The 26022-nt window shown below is 39.0% G+C and overlaps 1 long non-coding RNA gene across 1 annotated transcript in view; it reads left to right on the top strand.

Annotated features, from left to right (window-relative positions):
- The window catches only part of LOC118544007 (uncharacterized), a 198556-nt gene that overhangs the window by 47980 nt on the left and 124554 nt on the right, over positions 1 to 26022 (top strand). Inside the window, exon 5 of the long non-coding RNA XR_013447212.1 lies at positions 14514 to 14624. This is a non-coding gene — a long non-coding RNA (uncharacterized LOC118544007). The remainder of the gene's footprint in view (positions 1 to 14513; positions 14625 to 26022) is intronic.

The following is a 26022-nucleotide window of genomic DNA, read 5'->3' as shown; positions in this document are numbered from 1 at the left end:
GAGGAGATTTAGACTCAGAAACATGAAGAGACCTGTGGAAGATCAGACTATCAGTAAATGTCACACCCAGAAATCAAACCCAGTCTATCTCCACAACCTCCACTAATTTCCACATTATGCCACTTCCCAGAAAGACCAGGAAATGATCCTCTACCTTGGAAAACACAGATGAGCTCTTTTCACCTTCTTCATACATGAAGACCAAGTTAAGTAAAACAAAATATAAGATCCGCTGTGCAAATGAGAAATATAATGGAGTGAAATGAGCTCTTCCTATTAGTTGGAATAGCAAAGAGCAACCAAAATGAAACTATTAGAAGTGAATCAGCTTGGTTTTGAATGATTGGATGTGTGACAAAATATCGACATGGGGAAAATGTGAACACTGCTGCCCAAGGAGCTTTGCATTTAAAAAAATGCTGTCTAAAGAAATAGAATATGAAAGCTGCTACTGGGGACAGATTATCTCCTTAAAGCAGGGGGCCCTAAACTGTGGAAATCTGGTGGCTCATGCTACCATGGCGGGGGAGGGGGCTGGCAGCTGTGCCCCAAAATGTGGGTCAGGGGCTACAGAAGTTCCACATATGGTCCAAAGTCCAGGAAATTCTGACAGGAGCCTGTGGGGGCTCCCACACTTGTTTAGTCTGTGGTGTAGCATCTCATGGGGAGGGGCTAACTGAGTGTAGTGACAAAACCCCCATCTCCGGAAGGCCACTGGACTCTTGTCTGTAAAGCCTTCTCTACTCATTATTAGACCACCTCCCAAGTGAAACTATTCCTGTAGTTTATCCATAGATTGGCGAGGCAAGCTGTAGAGTTGATTAGGCGGTGGGTTTTCACAAGGTAGAGCACGTTGAAATTTTAAAATTTTATTTCAAAATAATTTTACACTGAAAATTACAAAAATAGTGCAGAGAGTTACCGTATATACCTTAACCAACCTTACCTTAATGTTAACATCTTATATAACCACGGTACAATGATCAAAACCAGGAGATTAACATTGTTACAGTACTATGAACTAAACTATAGACTATTACTTGAATTTTAGTAAGTCTTCATAATGTCCTTTTTCTGGTCCAGGATCCAATCCAGCATACCACACTGCATGTGGTTTTTTTAAATTTCTTCTTAGTCTTCTCCAATCTGTGACAGTTCCTCAATCTTTGTCTTTTATGATCTTGACGCTTTTTTTTTTTTTAAAGATTTATTTATTTGTTTTGAAAGAGAGAGTGAGTGCATGAGCGGGGAGAGGGACAGAAGGAGAGAGAATCTCCAGCAGACTCCACACGGAGCACAGAGCCTGACACGGGGCTCTATCCCACGACCCTGAGATCATGACCTGAGCCAAAACCAAGAATCAGACACTCAACCGACTGAGCCACCCAGGTGCCTCATGATCTTGAAACTTTTGAAGGTTATGGTCAGTTACTTTATAACTGACCTCATTTGGGGTTTGTCTGATATTTTCTTACAATTAGATTGAAGTAAAGCATTTTTGGCACAAATACTAGAGAAGTGTTGTGTCCTTTTCAGTGCATCATGTCAGGAGGTATGTGATGATGTCTTATTACTATTGATACTCACCTTGACACGTGGTTAGGGAGGTGTCTGCTGGGTTTCTGCACTGTAAACTTACTGTATTTCCTTAGAAACTAATAAATATCTTGTGGAGAAATACTTTGAGACTATGCAAATATCTTGTTTCTCATCAAATTTTTATGCAGCAATTTTAACATCCATCAGAGAAACTTGCTTGCAACAATTGTTACTGTTAGTGTTTATGTAACACTACAACTTAGAAAACATGATTTTCTATTTCCTTCATTTCTTTTACATTTATTAATTGGGATTCTTCTTTAAAGTTATCTCTATTTATTTATTCATTCATTTAATAATTTATGTATGTTTGGGCTCAGAGATACTTAACTTTTTTCTAAGGGTTATAATGAAATATTGTCATTCATCTTATTGCTCAAATTAGTACTCCTTTTGCCATTGATTGGCTTCTGTGCCTTTTTGACATGCTTCCATCTTGAGCAGTTTCTTACTTGAATTTTATGGTCTGTCTCTTTTCAGCCTGTGCTTCAAAATGTGGTAGCCATTAAATCTCATCTGTCCTGACCAACAAATTGGCTTCCCAAGAATAAGAAGATGGGAGCCCCTTAACATCACAGTTTCTCAGATTCATCATATTCTTTGGGCCCACCTCTTGAGATTCTGATTTAGCAGGTCTCATGTTGGGATTCTACCTGGATTTCATAAAAAAAATTTATTAAGTGATGATTCTAAAGCTAACCATGTTTGGAAGTCACTGTCCTATTCCATAGATTATGGGAGTATATTTCTTATTGGTCTCTAGCCGTGCTACTCAAAGTTTGGTCTACAGACCAGCAGCATTGGCATCACCTGGGAACATGTTAAAAATGAAAGTTCTTGGGGCCCCTGGATGGCTCAGTCAGTTAAGCATCTGAACTCTTGATTTTGGCTCAGGTCATGATCTTAGGGTCCTGGGATCGAGCCCCATGTCTGGCTCTGTACTCAGCAGGGAGTCTTCTTGAGGATTCTCCCTCTCCCTCTGCCCCTACCCCAGCTCGCAGGCTCTCTCTGTCTCTCTCAAATAAACAAATAAACTTTAAAAAAAAAAAAAAGTTCTTGGGCCCCTCTCAGACCTAAAGAAGCAGAATCTCTGGGGTGGGGCCTAGGAAAACCAGTATTTAAATAAGCTCTTCAGGAAATTCTCATGCACACTTAAATGTGAGAAGCACTGCAAATATACTGTGTTATAGTTGGTAAAAATCACCGGCATGCAAACACAATTCATCCTTCTGGCCTAAACCATACCTAAAGCAACTACTCCCAGTTGAGTGGTTTTTTGTTTTGTTTTGTTTTGCTTTGTTTCCCTGGAATGTACCTAAAGATTCTCATAATCCAGTGCTGTATTTTTCTTGGGTATCATCCAAATTGTTCCAAACATATGACTAGCTACTTTTTTAAAGCTGTCAAATTAGAGAGGAAAAAGTGGATTCTTGTTTGCAAAGAGAGATACACACATTCCAACACCGAGCACCACTTCCTTTTTCTCTTGCTTTCTAGTGTCCTCTCATAGAAGAAACAATGCTTAGAAAACAAAAATGTAGTGTAGCTGAGAATTAAGTTGTCATTTAATTTAAACTTTTTGTACAATGAGAATCACTCTCTGACAGACATATATAAGAAGTCTTCTTTCCTGATGTCTTAATTTATCAACTGTGTATATTATTAGGTATCCATGGCAAAGCCCACAATAAATTATAATAATCCAGCTGAGGCAGTACACACTGTCCAATTACGCTATTTTATTTGGTATTTTAAAATTAGGTGTTATTTGCTTCATTATTAAAGATACACATTTAGAAGGGAAAGTATAATACTGGGTATTTTGGCCAAGTTTACCTGTGCACAGCCTAGCTTCTTCTAGTAGTACATTATACAGCGTCTAAAATAGATGTCTAGACATATTAAGAGCTCAGTAAACAATTAAAAATATTTAACTTAATTTAGGCCTTATTTTGTGACGTGTACAGTGCTAAGCCTTTTAAATATTTATTGCATGTAATCAATGCTATGCCTCTCAGGGAGGAAAGGGGCCTGATTTAAGCATTTGCAAATCTTCATGGCAGAAATACACTGACCATGGCTAATTTCAAACTCCCCAAAGGCTCAACAAGTGGCCTAGAAAAATCCTGAAAATTTAACAGTTGACCAAAATAGTATGAGCTGACTTTAGTACACCACTGCATGCAATCTTCACAGCAAGACTATGTAGTAGTATTAGGACTGTTGTTTTATTATTAGTGTGTCCATTTTGCAGATAAGAAAATCAAGAGCATAAGGAAGCTAAGTAACTTGTTCAGGGTCAGACAGTAAATGGTAAAGCTGGGATGCAAACCTGGGGCTCTGTGAGGTTAAAGCTAACATTGCATTAAACTAACTGACAGTAAATTCCATTAGCCATGTGGAGTAAGATGAAGAGTTATTAAAATTCCCATGTGAATCCTCCCAGATGAACCAAAAACATTCTAGATTTTGACTTCTTTCCTTTTGGAACATGATGTTCCCTTGCTGTGTGACCTAAAGTCTTTTCCTTCTTAGGTTCAGGATGTGTTTATCCTGTGGTCAGAGCTGAATTCATTCATTGAAGAGCCTGCTTTTTTTTTTTTTAATTAGTTTCAAAGGTAGAATTTGTGATTCATCAGTTGCATATAACACCCAGTGCTCATTAAATCAACTGCCCTCCTTAATGCCCATCACCCAATTATCCTATCCCCCACCCACCTCCCTTCCAGCAACCCTCAGTTTGTTTCCTAGAGTTCAGCATCTCTTATGGTTTGCCTCCCTTTCAGTTTTCATCTTATTTTATTTTTCCTTACCTTCCCCTATGTTGATCTGTTTTGTTTCTTAAATTCCACATATGAGTGAAATCATATGGTATTTGTCTTTCTCTGACAAACATATTTCATGTAGCATAATAAACCCCCTAGTTCCATCCACATTGTTGCAAATGGCAAGATTTCATTCTTTTGGATGGCTGAGTAATATTCCATTATATATACACACACACACACCATATCTTTATCCATTCATCTGTCGATGGACATCTGGGCTCTTTCCATAGTTTGGCTATTGTGGACATTGCTGCTATAAACATTGGGGTGCATGTGCCCCTTCGAATCACTGTTTGTATCCTTTGGATAAATACCTAGTAGTGCAGTTGCTGGGTCATAGGATAGTTCTTTTTTTAACTTTTTGAGGAACCTCCATACTGTTTTCTAGAGTGGCTGCACTGTCAGGTTTGGCCAGCAAACCCTGAGATGGCAAATGAAAAGATTACTCCAGACACTTTAGTAGGAGAAAGGAGAGGCCTGGGGACCAGACGCTCTAGTGGTGAAAGGCCTCGAGCCAAGATTTGTCTCCATTTTTATTGGGGTCATATCAGTACACCAGGCGCAAGTGCAAAACAAGGAAGAAAACATAACCTTAATGGTCAGGACAATAATATATGGGGCAGTACATGATAAGAGCAAGGAGGCAAGGAGTTCGTGAAGTACGTGACCACCACAGATGCCTGTTTTTTTTCAAAATTTAAATATTTACTCCCTAGATGAGAATCTTGAGCCTCAGTAAGAATCTGGCTGCTTTCAGCCAAGAAACTTCAAAGAAGGCCCAGTGTTCTGGGCACTCCTCCTTTGCTTTTCAATTAGTCCCATCCAGGGAGGCATATACAAGTCAGATTTTGTCTATCCAGGCACTGTGAATTCCCACAGCTGCACCAGTTTGCATTCCCACCAACAGTGTAGGAGGGTTCCCCTTTCTCTGCATCCTCACCAACATCTGTCGTTTTCTGAGTTGTTATTTTAGTCATTCTGACCTGTGTGAGGTGGTATCTCCTTGTGGTTTTGATGTCGAGTGATGTTGAACATTTTTTCATGTGTCTGTTGGCCATTCGTATGTCTTCTTTGGAGAAATGTCTGTTCCTGTCTTCTGCCCATTTCTTGACTGGGTTTTTTGTTTTTTGGGTGCTGAGTTTGATAAGTTCTTTATAGATTTTGGATTCTAGCCCTTTATCTGATAAGACATTTGCAAATATCTTCTCCCATTCTGTAGGTTGCCTTTTAGTTTTGTTGACTGTTTCCTTTGCTGTGCAAAAGCTTTTTATCCTGATGAAGTCCCAATAGTTCATTTTTGCCTTTGTTCTCTTGCCTTTGGAGTCATGTCTAGCAGGAAGTTGCTGCGGCCAAGGTCACAGAGGTTGCTGCCTATGTTGTCTAGGATTTTGATGGATTCCTGTCTCACATTTAGGTCTTTCATCCATTTTGAGTCTATTTTTGTGTATGGTGTAAGAAAGTGGTCCAGTTTCATTCTTCTGCATGTGGCTGTCCAATTTTCCCAACACCATTTGTTGAAGAGACTGTCTTTTTTCCATTGGGCATTCTTTCCTGCTTTGTCAAAGATTAGTCGACCATTGAGAGTCCTTTGTGGGTTCTCTATTCTGTTCCATTGATCTATGTGTATGTTTTTGTGTCACATCATTACTGTCTTGATTACAGTTTTGTAGTACTGTAGCTTGAAGCCTGGAACTGTGATGCTTCCAGCTTTGGTTTTCTCTTTCAACATTCCTTGGCTATTTGGGGTCTTTTCTGGTTCCATACGAATTTTAGGATTGTTTGTTGCAGCTCTATGAAAAATGCTGGTGGTATTTTGATAGGGATTGCACTGAATGTGTAGATTGCTTTAGGCAATATAGACATTTTAACAGTATTTGTTCTTCCAATCCATGAGCATGGAATGTTTTTCCATTTTTTATGTCCTCTTCAATTTCTTTCATAAGCGTTCTATAGTTTTCTGAGTACAGATCCTTTGCCTCTTTGGTTAGGTTTATTCCTAGGTATCTTCTGGGTTTTTGTGCAATTGTAAATGGGATTGATTCCTTGATTTCTCTTTCTTCTGTCTCAGTGTATAGAAATGCAACTGACTTCTCTGCATTAATTTTATATCCTGTCACTTTGCTGAATTCCTGTATCAGTTCTAGCAATTTGGGGGTAGAGTCTTTTGGGTTTTCTGTGTACAGTATCATGTCTTCTGCGAAGAGTGAGAGTTTGACTTCTTTGCTGATTTGGATGCCTTCTAGTTTTGGTAATTTATATGTTTCTAGGAATGTATCCATTTTGAAGAGTTTGCTTTTTACTCGAAAGTTTGCCTATGATCCCTATGGGCAAATATTTTCTTAGGGAGTAATAATAATAATAATAATATGAAGAAGGAGAAGGAGAAGAAGAGAAGAAGAAAAAGAAGAGCAGAAGAAGAAGGAGGAGGAGGAGGAGGAGGAGGAGAAGGAGTTGCAGCTGTCATTGACTGCATGCTTACAATGTGCCAGGCACTCTACACTATACCTGTTCCATTGCATTTCATTCTCACAACCACTCTATAAGGTAGGCACTATTATTATTCCCATTTTACACGTGGAGAAACTATAGCACAGAGGAAGTTAATACATTTTCCCCTCAAATCACATAGCTAATAACTATCAGGTCCAAGATTGAAGAAACATGCGTGTTTTTTGAGCCTGAACTCTTAATCATGATGTTATCCCCTTTTGTACCTAGACACTCCATGCCAAGCCACTGGCTGATCTTATATTCCAGCAGCCCAACTCCGTGTTATATTCCTTGAAGTGCTTTTCTGGTACATTTTATTTTTTATTTTTATTTTTTGAAGATTTTATTTATTTGTGTGTGAGAGAGAGAGAGCACAAGCAGGGGTAGCAGCAGAGGCAGAGGGAGAAGCAGGCTCCCCGCTGAGCAAGGAGCCGGACGTGGGGCTCAATCCCAGGACCCCAGGATCATGACCTGAGCTGAAGGCAGACACTTAACCGACTGAGCCACCCAGGCATCCCTCTGGTACATTTTAAAGGCCTCTCTTCCCGCCTATCCATGGTTTGCTCCCTTTGTCTTACTTAAAGCAGGTTTTTACTGTGAACAGAAGAGCTGGAATGCCTCCTCATTACCCCAGGACTGCTCTCCAAGTTCACCTATAAACCTCCCATGCTGTTTGCTATTAACCATTGTTCATAGATGGCACTCAGAGAACTCAGTAATATTAATTGAAGGTTCAAATTTCATATAATGGGGTGGACACAAGTCACTGTGGGTGACTAGCCCACCTTTAACATTTGAGGGGTATGGAGCAACAATGCTAATGGAAGTCCACACACTATTCATCTAAATATTTAGAATTATAAATCAAGCTAATAAGCTATTGAACAAAGTATATACTCTGTCTTTATAGCGCCTTAGGAGGTCAGTTTTTAATATTAGAATTATTGAATTCCTCCAAGTTTCTCATCGTAGAGCAGGGAGAATTGGCCCCTAATCAAAGGGCTGCCCGTTTTCTTCCCACCCCCCAGCTCTCTCCTTACACAATGATTGTGGACCACCCCCACAGCCCACACATCACACTTGAGCCCTCTTCCCAGCAAAGGGGCCCCAGAGCCACTCCTTGGCTCTAGGGGTATACCCACTAGAGCTGTGGCCGACCCCAGGAAGGCAGCCCAAAGAAGGAGGCCTGTCCCAGCCTTGGATGTGAGTTCAGGGCTGTTGGGCAGGTAATTCCAGGACTCAGGCACCAAGAAGGCCCTGAGTCTGGAGGGGAGCCTAAGCACAACCCTGCATAGCACAGGGCTCAGGGTCAAGTTGCCTCTTGCACCGATCTAGTTAGTACTGATGGTAGGAGCTTCTGAATGTGCTCTTCCTAGGGCCCAACTCTGACCCTTTGAACATTAATTTTGAATGATTCCAGTATCTGACAAAGAGATTAAGCAAGGTGAGGTAGCAATCTAATATTTATAAAAATTGCCATCATTATGAGCTAAAATTCACCTTTGCAGACACTAATGTCAAGACCAATGTGAAAGTTCATGCAGTTTAATCCAATTTGGCTAATTGTTTATAATAAGCATTATGGCATTCCAAAAAGAACTTTGTTTTAAATGAATAGACGGCTCTTCAACGCTTTCTTACATACAATCTGATTTATTTAATGCTGCGTCCTTCCAAAGCTCCTCTCTTGAATATGTAAATTATTTGAATAATTTTCTTTATTTTAGTTCACTTGAGTGTAAAAGCAGATGATCTGCTAAGATTAAAGGTTTGATACTTAAATTTTCTATACCTCAGCAGCAGAGCAACTGAATAAAGCCTGTAAGTACCTTGACACAGACAAGGAGTGCCCAGGGTTGGGGGCCCGGAGCACGGAAACACCTGAGGCTGCGGTGGTTCGTGTGTGGGGAGATCTCAATGAAGGACCCGACTCAGCTCACACTGCTCTCTGGCATGGAAGTTCTCCAGCTTTTTTATGCATCAGACTCACCTGGAGGGTTTGTCAAAAATGCAGCAGAGTGCTGGGCCCCACCTTGAGAGCTTCTGATTCAGTAGGTGTCTGGTGGGGCCTCTGAGTCTGCAGGTCTAACAGGTTTCCAGGGGAGTGCTGATACTGCTTGTCTGGGGACCCCACTTTGAGAACCACTGCTTTAGGGTTTTTTACAGATAGTCATGTACTGTATTCACCGCATGACTTCAGTCACCACTTCTCCTCCCACCTACTTAGTTACATAACTGATAGGTCATCCTCCTACCAAGTAACTAAATAGGAAATTAAAATCAACTAGGTAAGCAGTTTGCACACCAAAGAAGAAAACGTTACAATCACATACAGTTTTTCAAGTTAATGGCCAATTTTAAAGGTCTGAATGATAATAACATCTTTCTTCTTATCCTTTTCTGCTATAAACAAAACTCTGGACATTCCGCTCAGCCCTGTGTTCCTCCTAGACAGCAGCACCTCCAGGAGATGGTTTATGGGAATGCATGTCCAAAAGTACTGACTTTCATAATTAGCCTAAATAACCGGAACACCTCTAACTTTCTTCCAGATTTGTTCCTTGTGATGTTACCTAAACCCTCGCTGTTCCTATTTTCAGCACATTATAACCTCTAACAAAAACAGTTCTCCGTGTAAAGGACCAGCACCTATGTGATTGGCTGTGAACAGAAAGTTACATGTTTTAAGCACAGACCCCTGCTATTTAAGCAAAGCACCCTGAACAAACCAAGAGAAGCTGAAAGCTGCCACCTGTTTAATTTCTAAAGGATTGTTAAGGTTTGGAACCACTCTATCACTCAAACCATGTATATTTTTTCTCGCTCCAGTCTAAGTCTGTGTTTCTTCTTTGTAGCCCTTTGCCTTCTTGACCACAGAAGTGGGCAGCCTGAGTTTCTTGGGCAGTTTGGTTGGGGTGTCTCTGCAGGACAGGGAGGCATAGTGTCACGTCAATCCTAAATATACACTTAAAAGTAAACTTAAGGGGGCACCTGGGTGGCTCAGTGGGCTAGGCATCTGCCTTTGGCTCAGGTCATGATCCCAGGGTCCTGGGTTCGAGTTCTGCATCGGGCTCCCTGCTCAGCTGGGAGTCTGCTTCTCCCTCTTCCGCTCCCCCTGCTTGTGATCTCTCTCTCTCTCTCAAATAAATAAATAAGATCTTTAAAAAAATAAAAAATAAATAAATTTAAGACATCTTCTCCAGCTACTCAATTTTTGTACATCATCCACAACTATAACTTTACTAAAATGTTTAAATTTTTCAGTAAGTACCTTTCTGCCCTCTTCAAGGGGAGGAAATCCCAAAAGGACAAATTTTAAAGGTAAAACAAATTTTCTGATAGTGGCTCATGGTCTCTATCATATTGTACATTTTGCAATATTTCTCAAGCTTTCTGGTTTGCTTGCTGGTTTCCACAACACATTGCTGGCCTCCTCGATCATATCCCACACATTTGTTCTCCTTCTACTTATTGGTCATGCTGAGGCACATGTCCTCACTGATTCAGCTTGCACTGATGGCCACCCCCTGTTTAGAACCAAAGCCACAGTGATCATGTAACACCTGATATGTCTTCCTTAAAACACACATAAAGGTTGGAGTCCCTCAGGGCACAAGTCTGATGAAAGGACCAGAGTCCTCATTCATTTTGCTGATTTTTTAGAGGATTTTTGTTTAGCAGTATTTCACTTGCACAGCTTTTCATACAGACTTTTCAAGCTAAATTATTTTTATTTTAAACAAAAATCTATTTTTTCCAATGCAGCATGTTTAAGTTAGCATCACTTACTTTGTGAATGAAAATATTTCTGTATGATTTACTAACTAAAATTCATACCATATTTTGTGCTTTTTCTGTTAGATGCTTTTAATTGTAAAGAATAGAGAACTCTGGGGATGCCTGGGTGGCTCAGTCGGTTAAGTGTCTGCCTTCGGGTCAGGTCATGATCCCAGCGCCCTGGGATCAAGTCCCACATCAGGCTCCTTGCTCATCTGGGAGCCTGCTTCTCCCTCTGCCTGTTGTTCCCCCTGCTTGTGCTCTCTCTCTCTCTGACAAATAAATAAATAAAATCTTAAAAAAATATATCTTAGGCAAAAAAAAAAAAAGAATAGAGAACTCTGGTTGTCTCAGATTAAGGAAGTCTATTTTAAGTCTTCTTGCCCAAATAAGGAAACAGGGATCTCAGAAACACAGCTAGGACACATGGAGACCCAGAAAAATCAAGTTCCAAAACCTCACAGAAGAACAAGGTATCAGTCAGCCCTGGTGGGGACTGGACATGCAGGCCATTCAGGATACAGGTGGCTCCTGGATCCGTGTAATTGTACAGCCCTCTCCTTGGCTGGCTACATAATTTGCAGGTGCACACTGAAAATGTGCAGTCTTTAGATCAAAAAGCAGGTAAAAACTGCCATTATGGGTCCTAAGGTATAAAGCTTTTTCCTTTCTTTTGCTGTCTCTCTCTCAACTTGTCATGATTTTTTAAATTTGTTATTTAACAAGCATGGAGTCTGCTTGTCCCTCTCCCTCTGCTCCTCCCTGCCCCTCTTAAATAAATAAATAAATAAATAAAATCTTTTTAAAAACCCCACACATTGCATTGTTTGTGCTTTCAAAACAGTTCTGGTTCTGACGCAAAGTGTGGCCCTTTGGGGGTGTGAGTGCCCTGCTTACTCAGCCTTAAACATACAGCCTTACCTTGTACTTGCTCTGAGCCTCTGCACTCCTGGGCATCACAGATCCATAGGATTCTGTGCTCCTGGGACGCTGTGAACATTATATATAAATGGGGCTGTAAGGAGTGGCAGACATGCTTATTGTGGCTATGTCAAAGATAAAATTAATGAAAATTTCAAGACTGAGACAGCAGAACATTAAATCAAGTACTGGGCTGTGTTCGTGGTCACATGTCCATGAAACTGGCTCTGGTCCCCTCACTAGCAGGAAACATGGTGACTCTTGTTCGCCGTGTGGCCCAGCTCTGTTTGCTCCTACTGCTCTTGTTGCTGCCGCCTACTATCTGGTCCTCTATTTGGGTTTTCACCTTGTCCTAACTTCAGCTTATTCATGGGCTTTCATGGCCCTTCTCTGAATTTCTTCTATTTTCTTCTCCTGATGCCAACTGACCCATTCTCTCCACATTGCCACCTAAACTACTGCAAGAGAGAGGCTCAGATAGTCCTTTTCTGGGTTTCATGCCAGCCCACCCCTTGGATGGGGCAGAGGGGCTGGGGTGGGAGGTGGGAGCGGGGAGAGGAAGAGGAGAGAAATGAAGGCACATGAGTTGAATTCAGGAACTTGAAATTATTTCCTTTGCCCTCAGATAATGTCTTTTCAATCTCTAAGTGAATGAGTACAGAAAGTAGCTGAAATGACAATGGGTAATTGAAAGGAGAAATACAGTTTTATAGACACATTATGGCTAAAAATCAAATGGTTGCTCAAAGATTAAAGAGATTTAAGTATGGATATTTTCTAGTTTCATGCTACATATCATACCATGAGTTCTTTTGTGGATAAAAACCATTTTACAGATTTTGCCTATATGATTAATTTTACTAAAGAAATAATATTATCTACATGTTAATATTTCTGCTGGATTCAATTAATAATTTTCAGAAAGAGTTTTTTTTCTTTCCACTGACTTCGTAGGAGGGAAAATTTCTGTCTTTGGAAATGTATGGGAGCAAAACCACAAAAGGGCAATTAAACATTGGTTTTGCTTTATTATTCATTTATTTTTATTTGTGGTATGCAGTAATGGATAACATCACCCAAGGCAATCCATGCATGATTATGAAATGCTGTTTTCTTTGTGAATTCATTTTTTAATAAAAATGCCATGTCTGACTATGGCAGAAGTCATGGTGATTCTTTCTTGGGGCCATGCTTGGGAATGTTGGTTGATCATCAGGTCCTTGCATGACTGTTTCTATCCAATTAACAGTTATGAAAATAAACCAAATGCTATGGAATTCTTGTCTTTACCATAATGTTGATTTTATCTGCCTTCTCCCCCCACCCCTTTTTAAAAAATAAATGCAGTCTGTTGATGTAGAAATAGAAAATGGAACATATCAGAATGGGAGTACCAACTTATGTATTTAATTAAAATTAAATTACATTAAACTAATTAAACTTAAATGCATAAAACTAAAGAAGTGAATTAAAATGGGGGAAAACCAAAAAATATTTATTGACACTATTTCAAAGTTTCCTAAGAATAATAAAGCATTCCATGGACCAAATAGTACCAACGTTTATTCATTTTTTGAGAATAGAATACATTTGAAGGGAGTTACGGTGTCTCCGGTATGGGGTCACCTGACAGTGTTTGGTAGACACTGAAAGAAAATTCACTGATGAGAAGTTGGCAGAGTAAAAAGTAGTAAATGATCTGTGTGGAGGTTCAGGGGGAAGAGTGTTCCCCCTGAAGTATGTGCCAGTATAGGGGGGAGGAACGCTTCACTAGATACTGTTCTCCAAAACAGGTGCCAGACTGCTGGTAATAAGAAGCTACTCTGGAACTGGTCCACGTGGGGATCAAGAAATATTTGTAAACACCTACCATTCCTTGAAGTCATCTGTAAGGCTGCCTTGCATAGCAATCATTTGTATCAGGTCTATTTTCAGATTCATTCAACTGTCAGACTATTTTTTCTCATAACTGTTACTTAAGTCCTATTGTTGAATATCATAAAGTATCATATAAACAGCTACTCTATTATAAATTGAGACAAAGATTCTGGGGAACTTAAAGTCTAGAGTAGGAAGGAGACTTATTTCACCGTTTGCCCCTTGACACACTTTGACTTTTATCTTACATGCACTTTTATTTTCATTTTTTTAAAGATTTTATTTACTTGACAGAAACACAGCGAGAGAGGAAACACAAGCAGGGGGAGTGGGAGAGGGAGAAGCAGGCCCCCTGCTGAGCAGGGAGCCCGATGGGGGGCTCAATCCCAGGACCCTGGGATCATGACCCGAGCCAAGGCACACGCTTCAGGACTGAGCCACCCAGGCACCCCACACTTTTATTTTTGAATTGTAAAAAAGGAAGACTGTGGTTGGAGGACACTGCAGTGTACCTTCTGTAGATGATAGAAATGTAGTAATTTTTTGTACAATTAAATATTACTGTGAAATATATGTACAGTTTATTAAATCTACCCTGTTGCTATAGAAATGGATGTAATATAAATGCTCAGATACATACTAGATTTACATATTGAACAATGCAGTGATATTGTAGACTTAAGCACAGATCACAGAAATTTCAATATTTTTAATGTAACGGTTATGCAAATCTGTATTTGCCAAAGGAATTGTATGGAAAATGATTAGGCTGTGCTTGGTGTTTTGGGGAAAAAAAAGGGCACAGGGAGTTTTCTAAAAAATCATTTCCAACTGAATAAAGTTGACATTTGGATAGGAGCTTTTTCATGAAATGTAGTTACAATGACCATCTTCATTATAATGCACTAGCACCCTCTAGTTCATACAAAGGGGAGAAAAGATATTCTTAGAGCTTTTGTCAATTATATTTTCTTTTTGAAAAGAATAAGAGAACTTACCTATTTTTTTTTCCTTTTAAAGAACAGATTGCTTTTATTAAAGAAATAGATGTGGTTAAGGAATTTTTACACCTGAACATGAACAAGGAAGTACGTTCAAAGTTCACTGCAGCACTGTCATACTGTCATACAGGTAAAAATTTAAAATCCACAACATAATACTTCATGTTACTTATGAATCCAGTGGTATGTAATAAAAGTAGGCAAAATATGGATTGGTGACACTCCAAATTCAAGAGAGTAGTTGCCTCCGAGGAGGTTGGGATTTAAGCATGGAAAGGGAAAAACAGGGAACTTTAACTTTGTTTGTAATAATAATTTATTATTTTTTAAATTTTATTTTATTATATTAGTCACCATACAGTACATCATTAGTTTTTGATGTAGTGTTCTATGATTCATTGTTTGCATATAACACCCAGTGCTCCATGCAATATGTGCCCTCCTTAATACGCATCACCGGGCTAACCCATCCCCCCCAAAACCCTCAGTTTGTTTCTCAGAGTCCATAGTCTCTCATGGTTCATCTCTCCCTCTGATTTCCCCCCTTCATGTTTCCTTTCCTTCTCCTAATGTCCTCCATGCTATTCCTTATGTTCCACAAAAAAGTGAAACCATATAATAATTGACTTTCTCTGCTTGACTTATTTCACTTAGCATAATCTCCTCCAGTCCCATCCATGTTGATGTAAAAGTTGGGTATTCATCCTTTCTGATGGCTGAGTAATATTCCACTGTATATATAGACCCATCTTCTTTATCCATTTGTCTGTTGAAGAGCATCTTGGCTCTTTCCACAGTTTGGTTATTGCGGACATTGCTGCTATGAACATTGGGGTGCATATGGCCCTTCTTTTCACTACATCTGTGTCTTTGGGGTAAATCCCTAGAAGTGCAATTGCTGAGTCATAGGGTAGCTCTATTTTTAATTTTTTGAGGCACCTCCACACTGTTTTCCAAAGTGGCTGTGCCAACTTGCATTCCCACCAACAGTGTAAGAGGTTTCCCCTTTCTCCACAACCTCTCCAACATTTGTTGTTTCTTGCCTTGTCTATTTTTGCCATTCTAACTGGTTAAGGTGGTATCTCAATGTGGTTTTGATTTGAATTTCCCTGATGGCTAATGATGATGAACATTTTTTCATGTGTCTGTATGTCTTCTTTTGAGAAGTGTCTGTTCATGTCTTCTGCCCATTTTTTAACTTGATTATTTGTTTTTTGGGTGTTGAGTTTGAGAAGTTCTTTATAGATCTTGGATATCAGCCCTTTGTCTGTAGTGTCATTTGCAAATATCTTCTCCCATTCTGTGGGTTGCCTCTTTGTTTTGCTGACTGTTTCCTTTGCTGTGCAGACTCATTCTATGAGGCCAGCATTACCTTAATCCCCAAACCAGGCAAAGACCCCATCAAAAAGGAGAATTTCAGACCGATATCCCTGATGAATATGGATTCCAAAATTCTCAACAAAATCCTAGCTAATATTAGGATCCAACAATAATACATTAAAAGGATCATCCACCACGACCAAGTGGGATTTATCCCTGGGATGCAAGGGTGGTTCAACATTTGCAAATCAATCAATGTGATAGAACACATTAATAAGAGGAGAGAGAAGAACCATATGATCCTCTCAGTTGATGCAGAAAAAGGATTTGACAAAATACGGCATCCTTTCCTGATTAAAACTCTTCAGAGTATAGGGATAGAGGGAACATTCCTCAATTTCATAAAATCCATCTATGAAAAACCCACAGCGAATATCATCCTCAATGGGGAAAAGCTGAGAGCCTTTCCCTTAAGATCAGGAACACGACAAGGATGCCCACTCTCACTACTATTGTTCAACATAGTACTAGAAGTCCTAGCAACAGCAATCAGACAACAAAAAGAAATAAAATGTATTCAAATTGGCAAAGAAGAAGTCAAACTCTCTCTCTTTGCAGATGACATGATACTTTATGTGGAAAATCCAAAAGACTCCACCCCCAAATTACTAGAACTCATACAGCAATTCAGTACTGTGGCAGGATACAAAATCAATGCACAGAAATCAGTTGCTTTCTTATACACTAACAATGCAACTGTAGAAAGAGAAATTAGAGAAATGATTCCATTTACAATAGCACCAAAAACCATAAGATACCTCGGAATAAACCTAACCAAAGAGGTGAAGGATCTAGGCTCTAGGAACTACAAAACACTCATGAAAGAAATTGAAGAAGACACAAAAAGATGGAAAAACATTTCATGCTCATGGATCGGAAGAATAAACATTGTTAAAATGTCTATGCTGCCCAGAGCAATCTATACCTTCAACGTCATCTCAATGAAAATTCCAATGACATTTTTCAAAGTGCTGGAACAAACAATCCTAAAATTTGTATGGAATCAGAAAAGACCCCGAATCACCAAGGAAATGTTGAAAAAGAAAAACAAAGCTGGGGGCATCAGTTTGCCTGATTTCAAGCTATATTACATAGCTGTGATCACCAAGACAGCATGGTACTGGCACAAAAACAGACATACAGACCAATGGAACAGAATAGAAAGCCCAGATATGGACCCTCAACTCTATGGTCAAATAATCAACAAAGCAGGAAAAAATATGCAATGGAAAAAAGACAGTCTCTTCAATAAATGGTGCTGGGAAAATTGGGCAGCTATATACAGAAGAATGAAACTTGACCATTCTCACACACCATACACAAAGATAAACTCAAAATGGATGAAAGACTTCAGTGTGAGATAGGAATCCATCAAAATCCTAGAGGAGAACATAGGCGGTAACCTCTTCAACATCGGCCACAGCAACTGCTTTCAAGATACATCTCCAAAGGCAAGTGAAACAAAAGTGAAAATGAACTTTTGGGACTTCATCAAGATAATAATTTGTTATTAAGTAAAAATAAATTAAACTGATAAATAAAATAGAAATTTTATTGTTAAAAAGAGAAGAAGAAATAGAATTGAAGCAAATATAAAATGTCAGCATTTGTTCATTTGGGAGGTCGGCTTATGAGAATTTGCTATATTATCTATTATACTTTTCAAAAACTTTTCATTAAAAAAAACTACAAGCAAAACAAGAAAATAGATTTGCTCTGTCTACAAAAAATGTAGAAATGCCCGCTTAGTATTATCAAGTATTAGAATAAGTAGTGCATATAATAATTTGGAAAGTGAATGAGTATTTCTAAACAGTGGTCAGTTTTGATTTTGATCAGTTGGAGATTTCAAGGGAGTAAACAAAAGAAACCAAAGGGAAAGAAAAGCAACAAGTAAAAAATATTAAATAAAAATATATACTTTTTTTTTTAATGGGAAACCATCTATGGTTCAATGTAGCATTAGTTTATATACCACTCAGGGGGCAAGGTGGAGGTGAATATTGCCAATATGGCTGTTAGATGTCATCAATCTAAAGATGAATCCTGATTCCAAGGATGTTCAAATATGAAGCAAAACAAAACTAAGTACATTTTAGAATTGGTAAAATACAATAAGCTGGTGTTCTAGATGTTCCATTTCAAATTAATTGAACAAAGAATGCATAGGACTTTTATTGGAAAAACTTACTGACACTAGTTAAAAGTCTTTAATGAGGGGTGCCTGCATGGCTCAGTCTGTTAAGCATCGGATTCTTGGTTTTGGCTCAGGTCATGATCTCAGGGTCCTGAGGTCGAGCCCTGCCATAGGCTCAGCGCTCAGCATGGAGTCTGCTCAATTCTCTCTCCCTCTCCCTCCCCATCTGCCCCTTTCCCCACTAGTGCACACACACTCTCAAATAAATAAATAAAATCTTTAAAAAAATAGATATGACTACATGAATATTATGGATTTTTATTCAATGAAGGACACAATATATAAGATTTATAGTTGGTTGATCATTTGGGACAATATATTTGCAATGTTAAAAATTGACAAGAGATTAATATTTAACAGTGCTGTCCCTTAGAATTTTCTGTGATGAAGGAAATATTCTGTGTCTGTGCTCTCCAGTATAGTTGCCACTACCCACATCAGGCTACTGGACATTTGAAATGGGGATAATGTAACTGAGAACTAAGTTTTTAATTTTTAAATTTTAATTATTTTAAATTTAAATAGCCACATGTGGCTAATGTCTACCTTATTGGACAGTGCTAGGCCTAGAATATTCAAAGATATACAGAAGAATGATTTACTATTCTTTCAGACAAGGTTCTCAGCCGACTGTATTAGTTAATCCTCTGAACCTGAAATGATTTGCATAATCAATAAAAGAAATACAAGATTGTCCAATAGAAAAATATAAATAGGTTGATAAAATGGGAAGCCCAAACTGGCAACAATCACGTGAAAAGATCCAAAATCACAAGTAACTGGAAAAATGCAAACTAAGATAATAACATAGTATTTCTAAAAAGGTAGAAAGTCAATACCAAGTGTTGGTGAGGATGTGGGGAAAAGCAACCCCCACTTACTGCTGAAGGTTGGGGGTAGACCAATGGACATCTTGGAAAACAGTCTGGTGAAATTATGGATGCATATATCAAATAACCCAGCAATCTACCTCACTTTCTGTAGAACAGCTCACACATATGTCATAAAGAAGGTGCAAGATCAAAGATGTCCATCATGGTGTTGTTTATGATGGTAGAGATTTGGAGGCTATATAAGTTCATCACGGTGGAAATGGAGAATTACAATGCAGCAGCGGCATACTATGGAATACTCTGCTACAGTCAGAAATAATGAACCAGCACACATACAGCAACAGAGACAGAGTTTAAAAACCCAGTGTTTGGTAGAAAAGGCAAGAAATAAATTGAGATGTGTAGTGTAATCCTACTAATGTATGTTTTCAACATCAAGTGACACAGAAACAGTATTACATTTTTCAAGATACAACAAAGACAAATACCAAGCATATTACTCTTGGTAGCTATCAAGGGGGAGGGTGGAGGGATAGCAGGGAGCAGGAATGAAGGAGTAAAAAGAGAGAGGACTGCTGCAAAAAAGACTGATTATAGTATGGCCTAAATGAAAGAATATGATTAACCTAACTTCTTTGCACCTGATGTTCAAAGGAGGGGGGAGCAAAATATGACTTGGTACCTGAATTCCCTGGATTATTTAATCATTATCTATGGTTTACTTGATACTATGCATATTTTTTATGAGCTAAATAGAAGCATATTTTGTGTTCTGTTGCTTCTTTTATGTCAGTGCTTGCTTTAAACACAGGCATGCTTATAATTCATTATATTGGGCTCTACTGGTTTCTATGAACTCCACCAGCTGCTGTTGCTTTTGTACAACAGAATATTTTAAGTTCCACTCCAGTATTTCCCTAAAGAACATAATGCTTTGTGAAACCTCTATTGCAGAAAATATGTGAATACTGAACTGAAACTATAAGAACTGAAGAGCGAAAGGGTCCAGAAGAACAGAACAGGTGACAATTCTTAGGCGCTCACGTTAGCTGCTCTGGGTGCAGATTTAGATACTATTCTTTCAGACAAGGTTCTCAGTGGAGTGTATTAGTTAATCCTCTGAACCTGAAATGATTTGCATAATCATGAGGCTGGGCCTGGGATTTGATTCCTATGGCAACTTTGAAGCTTTTTCAGATTTTCTCTCATTTCCTCTCTCTTTTAGAATTTTTCAGGAGTGGATTTGTGGAGTTTTTTTCTTAATGTAGAAGAGGATCTTGTAAATCTTTCACAAATTAAAAAAGTGTTCAGAGCTGCAAAAGAAAGTAATTGGACACTGTTGTATTTCATTGCACCTTCCCTAAAGTATTATCATGACCTCTTTGTAAATTAGTTTACCTTCTTGTTTTTATTTAACTGATTTCTTAAATAAATTAATGACTTCCCCCCAAATAACACATGACACTTCAATTTCAAAAGTATACCGTTAAAATGATGGAAATTAATGTCTATATGAATTTCCAAACTATAGCCAGAAAAGCAGTTACTTCATTTCAGTCCTTGTAAAATTCTCCTTTTCTGCAAAATAAGTATGCCTCTAGTTATCTATCATCTCAACTAAGATGACCATGTTAAATAGTACCTAATACTATTTAACAATTGCTCCAAAACTTAGTGGCTTAAAATAAAAATAATCTTTTGTTGTCTCTCATGGTTTGAAAGAGTCAGGATTTCAGACAGGCCACAGTGGAAAGCATGATGGGGCCTCAGCTATAAGACTCCAAGTCTTGGGAGTGGAGTCATCTAAAGGCTTGCTTACATGTCTGGAAGTTGATGTTGGCTGTCAGCTGAAACTTTCAGTTCCCCTTTCATGAGCCTCTCCATATGGGCTGGTTTGAGTTTCCACATAGCATAGAAGCTGAGTTCCAAGGGCAAGTGTCCTGACAGAGCCAGGCAAAAGCTGCATCCTTTTTATGGCCCATCTTCAGAAGCCACATGGCATCTCTCCCATCATTCCTCACTGATCAGGGCTGTACAAGCCCCATCTGGACTCAAGGAAAGAGTATCTAGATCCCATCTTTTGTGGGGAGGGGTGTTAGCTACATCTCTCAAAGAACATGGGAGATGGGATAAATATATTTTATTATCACATCATAATGACCAACTCATTTTAACTTGGAAAAGAAGCTCAAATCCCAGGATGGCTTTGGTGCTCAACATTATTCCTTCCTAACTAGTGCACCTCCATGGGTCACTCTTCAAAAATAAGTAAATGAAATGAGTCCTCTCTAAGTTGTCAATGAAAAGGTCTCTTACTCAAGGTTACTAGCTCTTTGAAGATAATTACCAGAAAATGTAAGAGATAAACCTGTAACATAAAAGTAACTGTCATAGCTAATTAATTAGGACTCAGGGTTGCCAGTGACAGAAATGAACTGAAACTAGTTTAAGTAGACAAGAATTCATTGTCTCGTGAATCTGAAAAGTGCAAGCCATCATATGGATTCAATCATAGCTGGATTCAGGAACTCAAAGAATGTTATCAGGCCTCTGTTTCTTCCCATTTATTGACTCTTCTTTTCTCTGCATCGGTTTACTCCCAGGGAATCTCTTTTCTTGTGGTGACAAAGTGGGTTCCCAATATCTCCAGACTCACACAGTCCCTAGTGCTTGTGATAACAGGAGATAAGCTTCCCCAAAGCTTCACCTAAGCCTCCTCTTAACATCCCTAATAATCTCTGAAAAGGGGTTAGGGTTAGGGTCAGATGGGAGTACCCTCTGGACAAGTCACTGTCCTGATGTGCTTTAGTCAGGATTCTCCAGAGAAACAGAACCAACAGGTATGGAGGCCAAGAAGTCCCATATACTACAGCATGGGAAAGTTGGAGAACCAGGAAAGCTGGTGGTATAATTCAGTCTTAAGTCCAAAGGCCTGAGAAATGGGGCGGGGGCGGGGGTTGGCTGATGATGTAAATTCCTGTCTGGGTTCAAAAACCCAAGAACCAGGAGCACTGATGTCCATGGGCAGGAGAAGATGGATGTCTCAGCTCAAGCAGAGAGAGAAAGAATTTGCCCTTCTTTTGCCTCTTTGACTTGGCCCCTTGATGGATTGGATGATGCCCACCCAAATTGGTGAGGATGATCTTATACTTGGTCTTCCAATTTAAATGTTAATCTCTTCCAGAGACACCCTCACAGACATACCCAGAAATAATGTTTTACCAGCTATCTCGACATCCTTTAGTCCGGTCAAATTGGCACAGAAAATTAACCACCACGAGGTGGATGGGAAAATTTGGCCAGCCAGAGTCATACCTGAGACACAGGGGTGGGAAGGTCTTATGATTGACAGCCCTCTCAGGTGTCAGAGGAATAGTTCCTGAGTGAATAAGGTAGCTGTGATACCAGATGGCAGGGGTAAGTGGTTGAGATGCAAAAATAATGGCTGTGAGCAAACCTAGTATTTTTTTTATTATTATTATGTTATGTTAATCACCATACATTACATCATTAGTTTTTGATGTAGTGTTCCATGATTCATTGTTTGTGTATAACACCCAGTGCTCCATGCAGAACGTGCCCTCTTTAATACCCATCACCAGGCTAACCCATCCTCCCACCCCCCTCCCCTCTAGAACCCTCAGTTTGTTTTTCAGAGTCCATCGTCTCTCATGGTTCATCTCCCCCTCCGATTTTCCCCACTTCATTCTTCCCCTCCTGCTATCTTCTTTTTTTTTTTTTTTTTTTTGACATGTAATGTTTTATTTGTTTCGGAGGTAGAGATCTGTGATTCAACAGTCTTGCACAATTCACAGCGCTCACCATCACTGATATGAGGAATTCTTAGACCTAGTATGTTTTAATGCCTCCTCAAACATCAGTCTAGAATTTTGGTAGAGTTGAATGGGAGAAAGTCAACTTATTAAATCTTAAGTTAGGAGAACCCAATAAGCAACCTTCTGTGTTCTTATGCTATCAAGTGGGGTGACTAAACAATTTACACTTCATAAATCTAGAGTGTCACTTTTTTTCATATCTACATATTCATTGCTATTTTATCTTTGAAACAGCATGGTTGAACCTCAGTCTTTAGCCTCTACTGAGGGTTTATAGGTCTCCTGTGGAAAACTGTATTAAATCACAAAAGAAAAACGACCTTCCTTATCCTGTTGGAATATGATTTATGAGTCCATGCTTAGGTGTTTTATTACTATATATCATAACTTTTATTAGTGCTTCCATTAATATTGCCAGTCATGAGCCATAAAATCAACTCTGGGTGTATCCACGGCTTTTATAAAACTCTTTCTGAATCACTAGTTTTTCTGTAAATCATATAAAACATTTTTTTAAAAATCTGGCAATTCTCTTGGTTGTGGTTTAGCACTCTCTTTTTTTAAAGAACAGAATCATAGCTGCTCAGAATTGTGGAAGTTCTTGGAAGTCATTTAATCTCATTCTGTATTTCTCTATGACTTGAATGTAGGCAATCTGTAAATTGAGTAGAATGAATGAGTCTCTTTCATAATGTCATGCTGCTGATAAACATACTACCTCACAATGTCCTAGGGGTTATTTTTGTTGTTTGTTTTTTTGTTTGCTTTTGAGACAAATTCTAGTTACCAGAAATTTTCCCAGTTTGTTTTTTCTTTTCAGCCCCACAGAACTAGCCTACACATAACAGGTGCTTAATTTCTCATCTTTAGGTTACCACGGGTTCCCTTTTTCAGGCTTCACGCTTCATCTCCTCAGTTCTGTTCAACTTTCTTTATGTGTCATAGTTTCCATAGCCACCTCTATCTTGACCACTTGACTTTGGCCATGTTCCAGTTCACACTGGGAATACTGGTTCATCGTATTACAAATCTACCAGCTTCTCTGTTTTCTGGTCCTCATTTTTGCATCCTATTCATAGAGATATCTCCGGAGACTGTCAAATTATTTCCTGCAGTCCAGATATCTTATTTTAAGGCCTTTGCCTGACTAAGACAAACTACCAAAAAAAAAAAAAAAAAAAGGAAATGAGATGAGTTTTGTCTGGAATTTTCCCAGATAAATGGGAACATTTGGTTACCAATCTATGACTTGCAGTATCCTCTTTCTTCTGACTTAAAAAAAAAAAAAAAAAATGGAGATTTTTTTCCCCTGACTTTGATCATCTGGTCTTTTTCCCTTCTCCCTAAACCATCAAAGACTATAACAAAGTTTCACTGACCTCATCCACAGGTCCTGTTAGGATTCTTGGGTGTTAATTGTGACAGCATAATATTTTGAGATGTTACCTAAGATTTTCCTTTCTGAGTTTCTTTTACTCTTTGCTCTTAATGGATTTAGTCAATGCCTTCATTGCCTCAGGGGAAGGTTATTACAGCAGAAAAGCAAAGAAAAGGCTTTTTACATTTCTAAAGCTTGTGCCTTTGGACATAAAAATATTCTAGGCCCAGAGGGAACTCAGGCCATAAAAATTAGATGGAGAAAAAATTGTGTTATCTGCAGTCAGGGTCTGCTTTTGTCGATCCTGTCACACCCCCTACTTCCCTTCTTCTTCATCTGTGATTTATTGAACTACATAAATTTGTTCAGACTGGAGGAAGAGAGAGGAGAAACACTCAATAAGTTTGGAAATCCAAGAACAGAGAAGAATGTGGGTACCCCTGGGAAAGAGGCAAGGCATGAGAGTTTTCTTATGCCTGGAAGAAGAATGAGTGAAGTGTCTAGGTGATGTATCCAGGCAACCCAGGACAACCTCACAAATCCTAACTCTCCCCAGGGCAACTTGGGGAGGAGCAGAATGATTTCCCCTGGGCCTGAGAGCAGCGTGGAAGTGGTGAAAGTCATGCTAACATGGAGGCTTAACACAGAAAGTGATGAGTACTAGAAAGGCAGCAAGAAAAGGTCAAATAGGAAGTTTACTTCTGTATGTTTCTCCAGCGTGTGTTCTGAGGAAGTCATGGAGATGTGCTGCTTAGATCCTCCCCCAGCGACTTCCTGGCTAGCTGTAAAGGATGCAGTTAGCCCACATGCTCCATCTGTTGGTACCTTCTGGCTCAGCTTCACTTTTTTAAGTTAAGGCCGCCTTTCCCGGGTAGGGCCCCCCCCCCCCCCCCCCCCCGCCACACACACACAGTGAATGACTGAGTGTGGAGAGGGTACCAGCCATTTCTGCCCTGAGTGGGGGTCCTCATGGTCAATCTTTGCTCCTAGCCAGCCCCTTATTTTAGTCAAGACTGTCAGGCCTGCATCATGGTCAAAGGCTCTTCCTGTCCCATATTGTTTCCTCCCCAGTTCATCTCTAAATTTTGTTCTAGGTAACCCTCACTAGACCTTTGCCTTTGTAACTCTCTCAGCATCTGTGTTGCACAGTACCCAAATGACACAACTTCTCTGTAGCAAAGGCTTTAATTAAAACACTACCTGGCAGTATTTGTTTTCACTGACATGCACACGCTGCCTGTATATGCTGAAGTCCATCCACTACGGAGAAAATCTACTTTCTAGTCAAACTTCTGATTGACAGAGTTAATCAGATTTACAAAAGCATAAAAGTGTTCCCAGTGTATGGGACGTTGCATTTGAGAAACTTATCCATAGCTTGAAAATGCTCTACATTTTTTAAAGAAAAAATTTACCTATGGCCATAATCAATGTAGAAAACTTCATGACATCATTAGTTTACAGTACTGATACTAATGCCCGTCATTTATTATGTACTTACTATATGGCAGGAAACGTGCTAAGCATACATCATCTCATTTAGTTCTAGAGGGTTGATATCTAAGCAATATTAATTCATGAATTAGTTAATTGCTCTAAAGAATTCCAACTTTAGCCAGAAAGTACATTAGCACTGGAACTGGAAATTGCTATCCTGGCTATATAATGAATGTATTCATTCAAATGTTAATGTGTAATGGTGGATCTTGGAAACAGAAATATTATTGTACTTATTAGCTCCAACAAAGTGTATACCATAGGAATAATTATGAACTTCCCAACCACATTATTTATTCAGAAAAGTACTGTTTTCTTAGGATATTTTTAAATTGCAGCTTGGAAAATTATGATGCAGTAAACCTGTGTTTGATTTATATAATTTTCACCCATGTATTTCTTTCAAA

The sequence above is a fragment of the Halichoerus grypus genome, chromosome 4, assembly GCF_964656455.1.
Source record: "Halichoerus grypus chromosome 4, mHalGry1.hap1.1, whole genome shotgun sequence".
NCBI lineage: Eukaryota > Metazoa > Chordata > Mammalia > Carnivora > Phocidae > Halichoerus > Halichoerus grypus.
Note: the sequence above shows the minus strand (reverse complement) of the source record. Positions and strands in the feature narration are given on the sequence as shown.